Below are 12,295 nucleotides of genomic sequence, written 5' to 3' on the forward strand. Positions count from 1 at the left end.
TGTGGTTCTTTTTGTGTTCTTCTAGATGAAAGACTTTCTTCAGGGGCGATACATTTTTATATGCTAGAAGTCAGCTTGACAAATTGCTGATTAATGCACAGCAAGGATACAAACTTGAAAAAAATATGTTTCTTGAGAGTTTCTTACACAGGCTACTTGTAAAAAAATGAAAAGCACTTCAAATAACAACATCATAATTAGTAATTATGAACATTAATAATTCTTTAAGTGCCATGTATAATGTAACTACATTTTTTACTGATGGCAGAATTAGACCTAGAAGCATTTTTAAACATTACAGATGTAAACCCGAATCTTCTAAATCCATCCGAGAGCAAATATCCCTGCTAGCACTCCAAAAATTGGACTGTCGTAAGATGGGTCTTTGTATTGAAATTCACTTTTTATTTATTTTTCTTGTAACAAGTTATATTGAAAACAGAATGTCAATGTTTGCTTTTCCTCAAGGCACAGCCAATGCATGTATTTGCTCTTCTTTCAACTGTTGCATAAACTTTGCAAGGCCAGAATTATTCGTTTAACTTTCCGGACACTCTGGAGACCAATTATTTTATCAGTGTCAGCTACATTTATATGCTACATTTCATCAGCTATAAATTAGATGTGGTGCTAGAGATACCTACCTACAAAGAGCACATCTTGGACTCGAAGTGTCCAAGGGAGCAGATAGACGTTTCACTTCAGATTTTGCACCGACACATGTCATGAATCTGTCCTGTTGGACTGGACTAGGCTGGGGAGGTCCACGGTTAGCTTCATCCCCTGACTGTGCAGGGCCACGGTCTTGCACATCCCTACTCTATAACCGTGCTGGAGGCCAGGTGGCCTTCTCAGGAAGCAGGCTGGCAGGAATGCGGCCGGCCAGGGTAAGAGCAGCAAAGGCCAAAGGCACCGAGCGCGGCCGCGAGAGCCCTGTGGAAACATCTCGGAGAGAAGGTTGTGGCGGCATCTGCTTCCACCGTTTGCTAAAGGTACTGTTACCCCAGGTGACTAGGCTGAAAGGAGCTCACCTGCCTCCAAGTGCTACCGCTCACCTTCTGGCCCAAACTGCAGATGTTACAGTAATCCTAAAACCTGTACAACTCTAATTTGTCTATAATGTGCTCATGAGTATCTGAGTCAAGGCATAGATGTGTGACTGCAGGCAAATGGTGAAGTACAGAGATATGGTTGATGTAAGCGCCTGATATCTATGATAACTCTGATGAAGTAAAAGAACTAGGCGCCATATTAAATGCAATGTAATAGACCTGTGGGGCTTGGAGCCACAGACGTTTGGCCTTGTGATGTTTCATTTAGGTAACTCCTGTGAAAAGCGGTTCAAGCACTACTTGCAAATCATCTCACAGCATTTAGGCTTAGCCATGAAGAAATGTTTTTATGACTTGCTTCAGGTGCAATGCTCAATATCAGCAGTGAACAACCAAATGCCTATAAAAAGTCTCCTTTGCAAGCATCTTAAGGACTCAAGCCCAATGGAGATTTATTTAAAGTGTGTTCCTTAATGACTTTTGTGGCTGCTATTTATTTTGACTCCAGCAAGAATGGAGATTCCCAGTTATGAATGAATTTTCCAGGAAAAACCAGGAGGACACAAGGGCATATGGAAATAAGAAGCTTGTTGGATGGGCAAACATAAATTATGCACCTGGGCTGTATTGTTCAGAAATTCTTGCTTTTCTATTTTAGAAACCACAGTTTTTATCTGCAGTTACTTGTTAGGTTGTTCTTACTGAGTCAGAGAGGATACACAGTATGATTACATGGTCATTTTACCATAGAGCAAAAGCAAGGCTAATCACATCAAACCCATGCCATTCAAGTATTGAATGGTTGTCCAGAATCATTCATAGCACAGACCTAACACTCACTACGACATTAAACTTCTAAAGACAATTGTTCTTTTGCTGATGGACACATTGAGCAGGAAGAAACGGGGAATAGATCCAATATGTTATTAGTTACAAACTGGTAAACTGGATCTATTAGTAATTTTAACTGTGTTTTACAATTGCATTGTAGAAAGCAATCTTGAACAGGCAGGAAAACAGCTGTGATCTGAGCAAGTATTTTTCACTTCTTTTACTTAATTTTTACAGATTTAAATTTTCTTTAAGGTATTTGCCCTTGTTTGTATTAATTCTCAGAATACCTTGTCCCAGCAAGCAAGACAAGTGTTATATAATTTCTTGTTTCCTCTGACCAGCCAGGGTTTGGGAAGCACACGTAGCCCTTTCAGAGGCAGGTGGATGCTCTATTCCTCCAGCTAGAGAAGGGCTCAGTTGCCCACCTGTGTGTCAGGCATGTATCGTAAGTTTGGAAGGGGTATGGTGAATTAATTTCCTAACTTTGGAATAAGGTAAAAAGAATAAGATGCAAATGAAGAAAGGTCTGAACTTGACTGAATGTAACAGTGCTCTTGGCCTCTTGTTGACCTTTGGTAAAAACTTACAAAGGATGCTTTGTTGTTTCTGTAGTCCCTAACAGTTTTATAGAATATTTTATGCACGCACTTCTCTGTGGTTACTTTAATGCACGCTGCAGTGGTTGTCACAGAAGTGCACAATCTCTGCAGGTTTTCCAGGATGCTAATTGGAGTTTTTGACATTGGAGACACTAATCATTACTTAGAATCACTTTTAAGTCATCTTAAGTATGGGTGGAAGTGAGGAATCCCAGGAAATGATTCTTGCTTTACTGCCAAGACAAACACATCAAACCAATGGTAAAGAGATGAGGTAATCACAATTATCAGTTTCATTGACTGATTTAACTCAATCTAACTGAAAACTTCTGCAACAGAAGGAGATCCATTAGGTAGGAATTAATGCCATTATGTGAGATGCATTCTGCTGTCTAAAAAAAATTGCAAAAGAGGTCGCTCAGAGCAGGAAAAGGGAGCAGCTGCCATAGAAGCTGGATTTCTGAAACAGTTTACAGAGAGGTGGTCCTTCTGGAAAATATTAATTGCTTTTTTCTCTGTACTCATTACATCACCCAACCTGCAAAGGCATCTGCTTGCCAGATGCTGAAGTGTATTTGCTGGAGTACTATTTATCTGGTAGTGAAAGTGTCACTTTATACTAAAGAGACAGGCATGAACAGAGCTCTCTGAGAAGATAACCGAGTGTGAAAAGGTGTCAAACAGAATTGCGCTGTTGATCTAAGTTTTCATCTTCACATGGAGTTAATTTCATCCATAAATTTCCCAAAGCAAAAAGATTTCGGATCCTGAAAAGCAGAAATCTTAAATTAGGGGACTTGGGGGTGGGGGTGAGGGGGTGGTGGTGGTGGTGTGTCTCAGAAATTAGTCCAAGTTATAACTAGCTGGTGGGAGAGTTGCACCTCGGCTTGGCTATTCCGACAGCCCCAGGGGAGGCTGGCAACACAAGAGCTTGATGCTGACAGGGGTGGAAAGGGTCAGGGAGGCTTCTGGTGTAGTTTAAACAGAGCTTCAAAACCTGATTATCACAACTTCCTGGCAAAGACCTCAAAAGCGGATTTTTCCCTATGTAAGATTTGAGAATTTCGTTGGTGTTCTCTGCTGGCTAACGTAACAGAGGTGGTGCAGTGAGAGATGCCTTTCATGGTACTGTGAGTGATTCAGTAATGTCACTAACACCGTTTACTACAGCACGACGTTTGCAAATAGAACTGCGGCTTCGTCCCTTCAATTTTATTTTTAGACATTCTTCTTTTGGATTCAGGGCTCTGCCATACATTCCTGCAAAATTACAGGAACTACAGCCACGGGTGCTCATTTTCGTGGAGAAAACCAAGCGGGGTGGGGTGGGGGGGGCGGTGTATGGAATAAAAAGCCTCTGTTAGACGCAGCGATCAAAGGAGGGCTTGTGTGTCAGAAAGCCTCTCTACTTTTCCTACTTTTCCTAGCCGGCCGGGGCCGGTGGGAGCCGCTACCTCCGGCCGTGAGCCCCGCCGCCAGCCCTGCCGGCTCCCGGCTGCTTTTCCTGGAAAGCGGGGCAGAACCGGGGCGGGGGGGGGGGGCGCAGCTCCGGATCCCGCGGAAACCCCGTTTTCCCCGAGCCCCTTCTCTTTAGCTCTGCCCTGGAGTCCTCCCCGGCCAGGCGGGGAGGAAAGCGCCCGCCCCCCGGCGGGGCCGCCGGGGGAACATCTGGGGCGGTGGCGGCGCGAACATCTGGGGCGGTGGCGGCGCATCCCCCGGCGGCCGCAGCTGGAGGGTCCCGCGGCCGCGGGGCTCGCCCGGGCCGGCAGAGAAAACCCTCGGAGGGGGCGAGGGAAGGCGGAGGAAGAGGCTGCGAGGGAGCGGGGCGGCGCAGGTAAGGGCAGCCCGGCTCTCTCTAGCCCCCCAGGGGAGGGGGGGGGGTCGGGAAAGGCTGGAGGTGTCGTTCCCCCCTCCCCCGGGCAGAGCGGGGTGAAGGCAGGGCGGGCGGGCGGGCGGGCAAGGGGGTTTAATATTCCCGGGTGAAAGGACAACAGCTACTCCATGTTTGCCTGGACTCGGTCCGTTGCGGGGGGACTCCCGAGGTAAAAAGCGCGGCCGGGACTTTCAAATCAGACGTAGCTTTCCCGAAGGTTGCCGGTGTTAAACCGCGGCTGTAGCCCTTGCAGACATCCGCAGTGTTTCACCCCATGTGCAAGAGTTTTTGCGGCAGTGGGTCTGGATCGTCGAACAAAGGGGGATTAAGTGTTAGGGATGGGAATAAAACATTCACTGTAGTTTTAAGTTTCTTGCCTGATTTTTTTTCCTCTCTCTTCCTTGGATGGCTCAAATGGAGACGTACAGCCAAACTTGAATTTCCAGGCAAAATTGAGAGAATTTAAATGTAGACACGTGCACTTACTGTATGAGAGAGACCCTAAAATTAGACTATCCCAGCCTCTCTATTCTATTTCAAAATATAATAACCCTTGGAAACACACTTACAGTCCCTGCATGTGTTCCATTTTGTTTCAATTTTTCAGCAATAAATCACATTCTTCTCTCTCAGTAATGCCTAATACTTGACATGGTGTCAAAGATTTAATTATCTTTCTGATAAGTGGCTTTCTGAAATTTCAGAGCTTAGGAACTGAAACATAGAAATACTTCAAAACAAAGTATATATGCTTCTTCATTTTTAAACTGAATATGTGATGATTACTATGCATTTACACACCTAGGACTTGTGATTTCTCCGGTATGCATAACTTCGTTTGCATCACCTTATGTTATTGTAGACCTCTTTAAATTATGGCATACGTTGTACCATAAGCCACCACAAGTACTTTGTCATTTGTAAAAGCAATGTATTCGATATCCATTTGAGATGCAAATTCATTGTTGACTCTGGAGTTACTTTTCCGAAGTTCGCTCAGATGTCTTTTGCTGCTTTTCAGCGTTGCTTATGTGGGCTTCTCCTGTATTTTTCTCTTTACAAATGGAGTTGGGTAAACCAAACAGATTTCTCTCAGTTGTGGAGAGTGTGGGTAGCAATAACTGCTGGGGCAGAAAAGTCAAATGAACCTTGAGGAGTGGCTTGAATAATTATGCCTCTGTTTAGGCAAACAGTTCTCTGTTTACTCTTCTCTTGCACACCAAACCTGCCTGGAAATACCATTTTACTCAGTACTGCAAACAGCCAGTGCAGCAGCACAAAAAACAGGCCCCTTGTTTTCCAGCCTGAAGATGTACATGAGTCAAGACTCCTCAGTGTCAAACCTCTTGTCAGCTGGCTCCTACTCTATTTCTTAGGTGTGACCAAAGACGCTCATGCTCACTTGCAGTTGGCAGCAGTAGTCATTCTGACCGTCTCTTCCTAGCTATGAGCAAGGCAAGTTCCTAAACCCAGGGATTATAAATAATTAAACGTTGTTTTTGAAGTATCTTAGTTTTTAGTAGAGTGCCACTCTACCGTGCCAGTCCTGTCTTATCGTGCAGCACGAGCCCAACCTTGAGTTCTGGTATTGCTTTTTGCTCCAGAAGATAAAAAGGAGACTTAAGTACTTTCTAATCAATTTATGCCTAAATCAGGGCCTGCTATAATATTTTAATGCTATCTGAGCAAAATTCCTAAAACTCTTGCTCCACATGACCTTGCACTTGAGACATTTCTAAGATAGAGAGTGTAGCATCTGTAACACCGGTGGTTTTGGAAAAGGATACAGCCCCTTGCTGTGGCTGCTGGTCTGACTGAATTACAAAGCTCCTACTCCATAGCATTACTCTTGCTCCCTCCATTAATTCAGTTGTCTGAGGGGCAGCAGGAACTGAACCCGGTGCTACCGTAGCCTTGCATCGTGGAGGACTCTTCGGTTTCTGCTAATGTTGCCTTAGCACCAGCTGATTCCCATTCATGAGTATGAGGTGGTCCCGTAAAGAGGAGCTATACCTGTTTCTCTGATGCATTTTGATTTTTCTAGCTGGGCTAACTCAGACAGCCATTTCTCCCAGCTATTATCAATGTTACAGACTGCCTTGCCAACGCTCCCATTTATTCATTAGTGTTTCCCTTTCTTTTCTGATCCACACAGCTTTCTGCTTTTGAGAGTGTGTTTCCCCCAAGTGATAGTTGGTAGAGGCAGTGCATTTGGTCACCCTTGTGACAAGCAGCACATCAAGCACCCTGATCTTGACAGACAAGACTTGCAGAGAAAACTTTCAGGTACAAAGGCAAGTCAGCCAAGGCAAAGCTCTGGGTGCAAATCCTACCTTCTGCTCTGTTGCATGGGTTTATGGAAATTACTGACAAGAAAGCTTTTTAGAATTTTTTTTTCCTTCTTATCACAGCACAATGTTGCAAGCCCTAAACACTCAAATATTATTGGTTACAGCATCCAAATCCATGAGATTTAAACTTTTATGTTAAATCACTTTGTTTGCCATCTAAGAGCCCCGAAGGCTCACACTACATAACTGTGCTCCACAGAGAGACAGGATGGCTGAAGGCTAAGAATCACTTAATCAAATAACTTCAGAAAGCAGAGGTTCAGGAAGAAGAGGCTGGATCGCAGCAGCAAGAGACAGCAAAATGCAGTAGTGTCCCACTAGAAGCCAACACTGTGGACACATGCCACTGGTTTCCAGTCTCCTCCCTAGCAGGGGACAAGAGAAGTTCAGCCCTCACAGATGTCACCTGCTTGTTGCCCAGGTATAAGCTGTTATGAGCATCACATTGGGTAACTGAGTTGGTTTGTAATTTTTTGGTAGAAGAACTGAGTCCTTCCTATGAACACCAACAGGGATGTATTAATGCTCTTGCACTTGTTGAGATGAGGTCCCTTCCAGTTTTTGTTAACTTGAGACTATCCTTAAGATGAAAGCTTACTAGTATGCACAGCACAGCGTGACACTTCTGCTTGCCATATTTTGTTAGTGTTTGGTGATTCTTTAGAACAGGGTCTTCTATGTAGTATTGCAGTTTCTCATTCGAAGGGCTCAGTGACCCCAATATCTGGTACTGTACATAACAAAGGCAAATCTAAATGCCTTTTCTGCACAGTCACTAGTAGCCACAGTAAGGGAGCAACCCTTGCAACCAAAGAATTATAAATCATACTGAGGTCAGCAAGCCCTGTCTTCCATACCTGAAAGGTCTGTCCTTCTCCAAGAACAGAATTCCTCACTTTTCTCTTTCAGACCTGGCTTCCTTGCAGGCAGAAAATAGCATTTTAGACCACTCAAACACTGAGTTTTCTCAGTAAACACCCTTCTTTTTGGGTTGTGTCTTCTTGTCTTCAAGAAGTATTTGGAAACATAAATAACAATTGCAGCAACTTCTAACGGTCTGTAAAGTGCTCTCTAAGTGTCAGATGCAGGATTTGTCACAGCCCAGGTGGTCATTAGTATTTATTACAAATATTTGTCATAGTCCAGTGGTCCTGTCAGCTTTGCTGTCTTACTAGATCCTTCCACTGAAGCCCTGACTGTCTTGTGAAGACACTGTAAGGGAAGGTCCCTCAAAGTGATGCTAACAGAAACCAAACCATATTTTATTTCATTTCCTCTCCAGAGCTTGGCTTTCAGCAATAAAACGTCAGTTGATATAACAAACTTCTGCTCTCTTGACATTTTCCTAGCATGTCTATCAGGAAGAGGAGAACATGCAGGTGAGCACACCTGAAACTACAAGGAGCGGCCAGGGATTACACCCTACAAAAGTGGGTTTGGTAGGATACCCAGGGAGCAATCTTCTTACTGGCGGTGTGACCTCTGCTTGACCATGGACCTTCAGGGATACCTAGGGTCCTGCAGATGTCATTCACTGAAGTGACTTGGGCTGTTTTAAAGACAGTAAGAGGAACTGACTTTAAAAAGAGAGAGCATATAGGAATTTCCCTAGCTGGCACAGTTCATGGAAGCAGTAAGAGCTCTAGCTAGCTGAGCCCAGCGCCGGCTGGGCTGGAAGGGGGTTCCAGTCTTGGATGTCAGTGGGATGTCGCAGCAGGTCCTTCCACCACGCCGGCTGTCTGGCAGCACTCAGCCGCTGCTGCACACAATCAAAAACTTGCTCGAGTCTGCTGGGTTGGGAGGAGCCATGCATCAGCAGTACCTCGCTTCGAGGGCAGCAGTCTGCCGTGACCCTCCGAGGGAAGGGAACTGCTGCTCTGCAGAGGGGACGGCTGGAAGGTCACCCCCCAGGAGGCAGTGGCTACCGCTGGGCTCCTGCGGGCAGGGAGATGGCTGCAGGGGCTGAAGCCGAACGTACTCCCGCAGGAGGTAGCACTTTCATACCTGCAATAGTTAACTCACATACCCGTGCTATTTTACCCTTTAGTTCAAGCCGTGCTAGGAAATGCTAGGTTTTATGGCCAATAAAGAAACTATGAATCTTTCGCAGGAAAAAATGACTCTTACGTATCCCATGCAATTACAAGATTTAACTTTTTGTGCGTGTATGTTTTTTGAACTTGTGGTGATGCGAATAAAAGGCTCCAAATTGGCAGTCCTGAAGACCAAAAATTTCACATCCACAGACTAGCAGCTGCTCTGATATCAAGAGCCAATGGTAAGATTATTCTGGAGTGTTTGTTGTCCCTGGATAACCCCTGGAGATAGCCTGCTCGGCTATGGGAGCAGAAACAGAGTCAGCAGATGCACAGAGGAAGGGGAAAGCAAGCCAGAAAACTGAGGGTCACGAGAGATGAAAAAACACAGTGAGGAGCACTCAAAGGGCTGAGAAGGACAAGTATCTGGGAAGGAGGAGTTGTTGACAGATGCAAGGCACTGAAAAAAATAGAGTAGTTCAGTTTGCGGGCCAAAACTCAGCACTATGAGAGACTGTGTCTTGGAGTCCCTCCTGTCTAAGGCCAGTCTATAGATTTCTGGTCATTACCTCTTTGGGATTTTTGGTTTTCATCCCTGTCTTGTAGGCCTGACGATTTTATCAATGGTTGTATTCTTCTCTTACAGGCTTCAGAGATGCCTATTCATGACAATTCTTTTTTTTTTTTGATCTGGAAATCTTTAGCTCCCACACCCTTAAGCCAAAAATATCAAGGCTATACTGTCATTTTTTAGCATTTCAAATCTTAAGTCCTGCTTTCATTAGCATACACAGTACTTAGTTCCAGTTTAATTCTGAAGGAGCTATAGGTGCCAGCTGAGTATTTCCTTAACACCAGAGCAGTGATATCATCTGGAAACATGGGGCTGTAGTTGCTGAAACACCTTTAGACACGACATGAAATCAGTACTGCATTTAGTGAACAAAGTAATTACAGCAGACATTGTTTTTCAGATCAGCATGGCTATCCGTGATATTTACAATTTAATGGCTGCAGGATAAAAGGCACTTGCCTTGTGAATACATCTGTAACTGCAAGTAGGAAACTTTGGTAGTGAAGTAAAGTTGTTTGTGATTTTCTTTGTCTTAGATGCATTCAACTTTGCTGGATTCCAGTTTTCAGTAAAAGCTGTATGATCACAGCTTGTGCACTGATTAGAAAGTGTCTACAAATGTGTTATTTCCTCCTCTGATCTGCGTGCATTATTCTCACTGACATCATGATCGATTCCTGTGGCTGTTATGGATAAATAAACACTTGAAATCAAATATTATAAACTCCACATCATTGTTTCCTAATCTAGCGTATGGGAGAAAAATACCTCTTCAGTTTTAGCATTGCAGCAAATTTGCTAATGTTTCATCTTTGGGTTTAACTTTTGTTATCCATACGGTTCTGTAGCAAAAACGAATGCATTGCAGCAGACTGACTTCGTGGCCTCATAAGTTGTGTCATTTCTGGAAAAAAACCACATTTCTGGTTGACAGTCCTCTTTAACATCCCTCAGGGCTTGATAAACACAGGAAATTGCAAGGCATACTGCTGTGGCAGGAGAATGTGCAGGGAAGGGAAGCTGCCTGCTGCAGGGCCAGCTCTGGCTCAGCTACTGCTTGTGTCCCCGTCCAGTACAGGTTACACTGCCTAAGCCCCTGGATTTTTTTAAAGGGAGAAGGGGAAACAAAGGGAAACTACTCTAGTTCTTCAAGAGCGATTGAGAAGCCATCTGAGTAACCAGATGGTATAGCTAGTTTCTCCATACCACTTGCAAGTCTTTCCGTAGTCCCCACATGGGCAGCCTCAAGACATCAGGAATCAAACTGGTAAATGTTATGAAGTCAGAAGATGTTTAAATCGATCCTGTAAGTCTGTTTCTTGCCTGCCTTTCATGCTTTTGCTGGTGTAAGTGAGATGAGATAATTTTCAGGCTAAAAAGGCAGCTTTTAATACCCACAAAAATGCATGCCTTTTCTTGAACGCTCACTTGGAAACTGCCTTTGCTCATCCCCTCCTTTGCCAGTGGATCACCATATTCCCTTCAGACCCCAACGAGTAAGATGCAGCCTGACCCAAGGGATGAACATCCCAGGTATGCGAAGCATTACTGCTGCATAGGGAATTTGTGGGCAACTGTTAACAACCTATATTTGGTCAGCAAATTTTGAGTGTAAAACACTTTTGCAATACTATGCAGCTTTCTAATTGCTGGAAAAGCCTGAATCTTGCAGAGCTTTCTGTGATTATTGCAAGAAAAACCATGCTTGGAATTCTCAAAATGTGAAAAAAAAAGCATCTCACATTCACAGGTAGCTGTAAATTATTCACGTTCCTTATTCCAGAAATGTTGCCTGGTACTTAAAATTTGTAAACTACCTTGGCAATTGAGTTTATTGCCATAATTACACCTAAATACCTTTTCCTCCAGTTGCTCTGTGACCATGGGGCCCTGGGCAGGGGTGCCAGGGTGGGGGTCCTGGGTGAAGCTGGTTGGGGCAGTTAAGGCCCATGGGTGCCCTTGAACCCTGACAGCAGCCTCCCCTCCTGGTGTGCCCCACACCCTCCCCAGAGTGGGGTTTCAAGGAGTACTTGCTGTGGAAAGTCCGAATCTGGGCTGGAGCATGCTCCTTGTCTGGTTCTTGGGCACGCGCCTTGGGGTGGCAACCCTACTGGTCCGGTGGAGAGGGAGCTTCCCCCAGCTAGAGTCCAAAATTTGCTTTGCCAGACTCCAAAATTTGGTGGTGCCCTGGCTGCTGCAGCCCCACGGCTGCTGGCGAGGGTGGAAGGGTCCTGGGTGCTGAGGCTTCAGGGTGGAGATATGAAAAGCTGAGTGAGCCCGCAGGGGTCCTGAGGGTGCACACAGCAGGTAACGGGGACGATTCCATCAGCAACGGTCAGGGAGTCTGCGTTCGCTCGCTGGAAAGCCAAACCCTGTCATCCATGGTGAGGGCTGTGGCTGGGTGATGCCGGCTGTCTGCGTGCCTCTTGAAGGCACCAGCACCACTGGCTTTGCCTGGCGGGGCTAGGAACAGGATTTGGACAGAGTTGAGGTTGTGCAAGCAGGTCACCAGCTGCAGGTACACGTGCAGCAGCTGGTGTGACTGGGTGGCTCTGGGGGGCAGTGGAGGGAGCGTGGGCAGACCCCGCGTGGCCGAACCCAGACCTCACGGCACCCGGCTGTGGGGCTGCCTCAGGATTTTCTCTCCTTGCATCTCTAGCAGATGATGCTCTCTAGGGAAGGTGGTGGGCAGCAAGGAAGGTTTGCTGCTGAGAACATGGCCGTGGCTCTGCCAGCACCCCTGGCCCTGAAATCACGGAGAAGAAAAGAGGGTCTGAGATTTGCACGTCTTGCAACATCAGTCCTCCAGTGATTCGTTTGCTAGCTTATGGGATAAGGCTCTGTAAAAATTAAACCCTCAAATTTATTAAGTAGTGTCATAACACGTTGACACCATCTTTGTCCAATAAATAGCACCTGAGATACCAAAACTGGCTGGCTCCCAGACCGTGCAGAAGAGCTGGCAGGAGCTGCTTT

General features: G+C 45.4%; 1 protein-coding gene across 2 annotated transcripts in view; it reads left to right on the forward strand.

Annotated features, from left to right (window-relative positions):
• Window positions 1-12,295, forward strand: part of TMEM45A (transmembrane protein 45A) — a 28,054-nt gene that overhangs the window by 742 nt on the left and 15,017 nt on the right. The window contains exon 1 of one of the 2 annotated variants that reach the window (XM_030020853.2): window positions 4,071-4,319. The exons of the other annotated variant lie outside the window; for it this stretch is intronic. The gene's annotated coding sequence lies outside the window, so the exon portion shown is untranslated. Of the gene's footprint in view, window positions 1-4,070; window positions 4,320-12,295 lie in introns of those variants that run through there. 2 annotated transcript variants of the gene reach the window in all.

Source organism: Aquila chrysaetos, chromosome 7, assembly GCF_900496995.4.
Source record: "Aquila chrysaetos chrysaetos chromosome 7, bAquChr1.4, whole genome shotgun sequence".
Lineage (NCBI taxonomy): Eukaryota > Metazoa > Chordata > Aves > Accipitriformes > Accipitridae > Aquila > Aquila chrysaetos.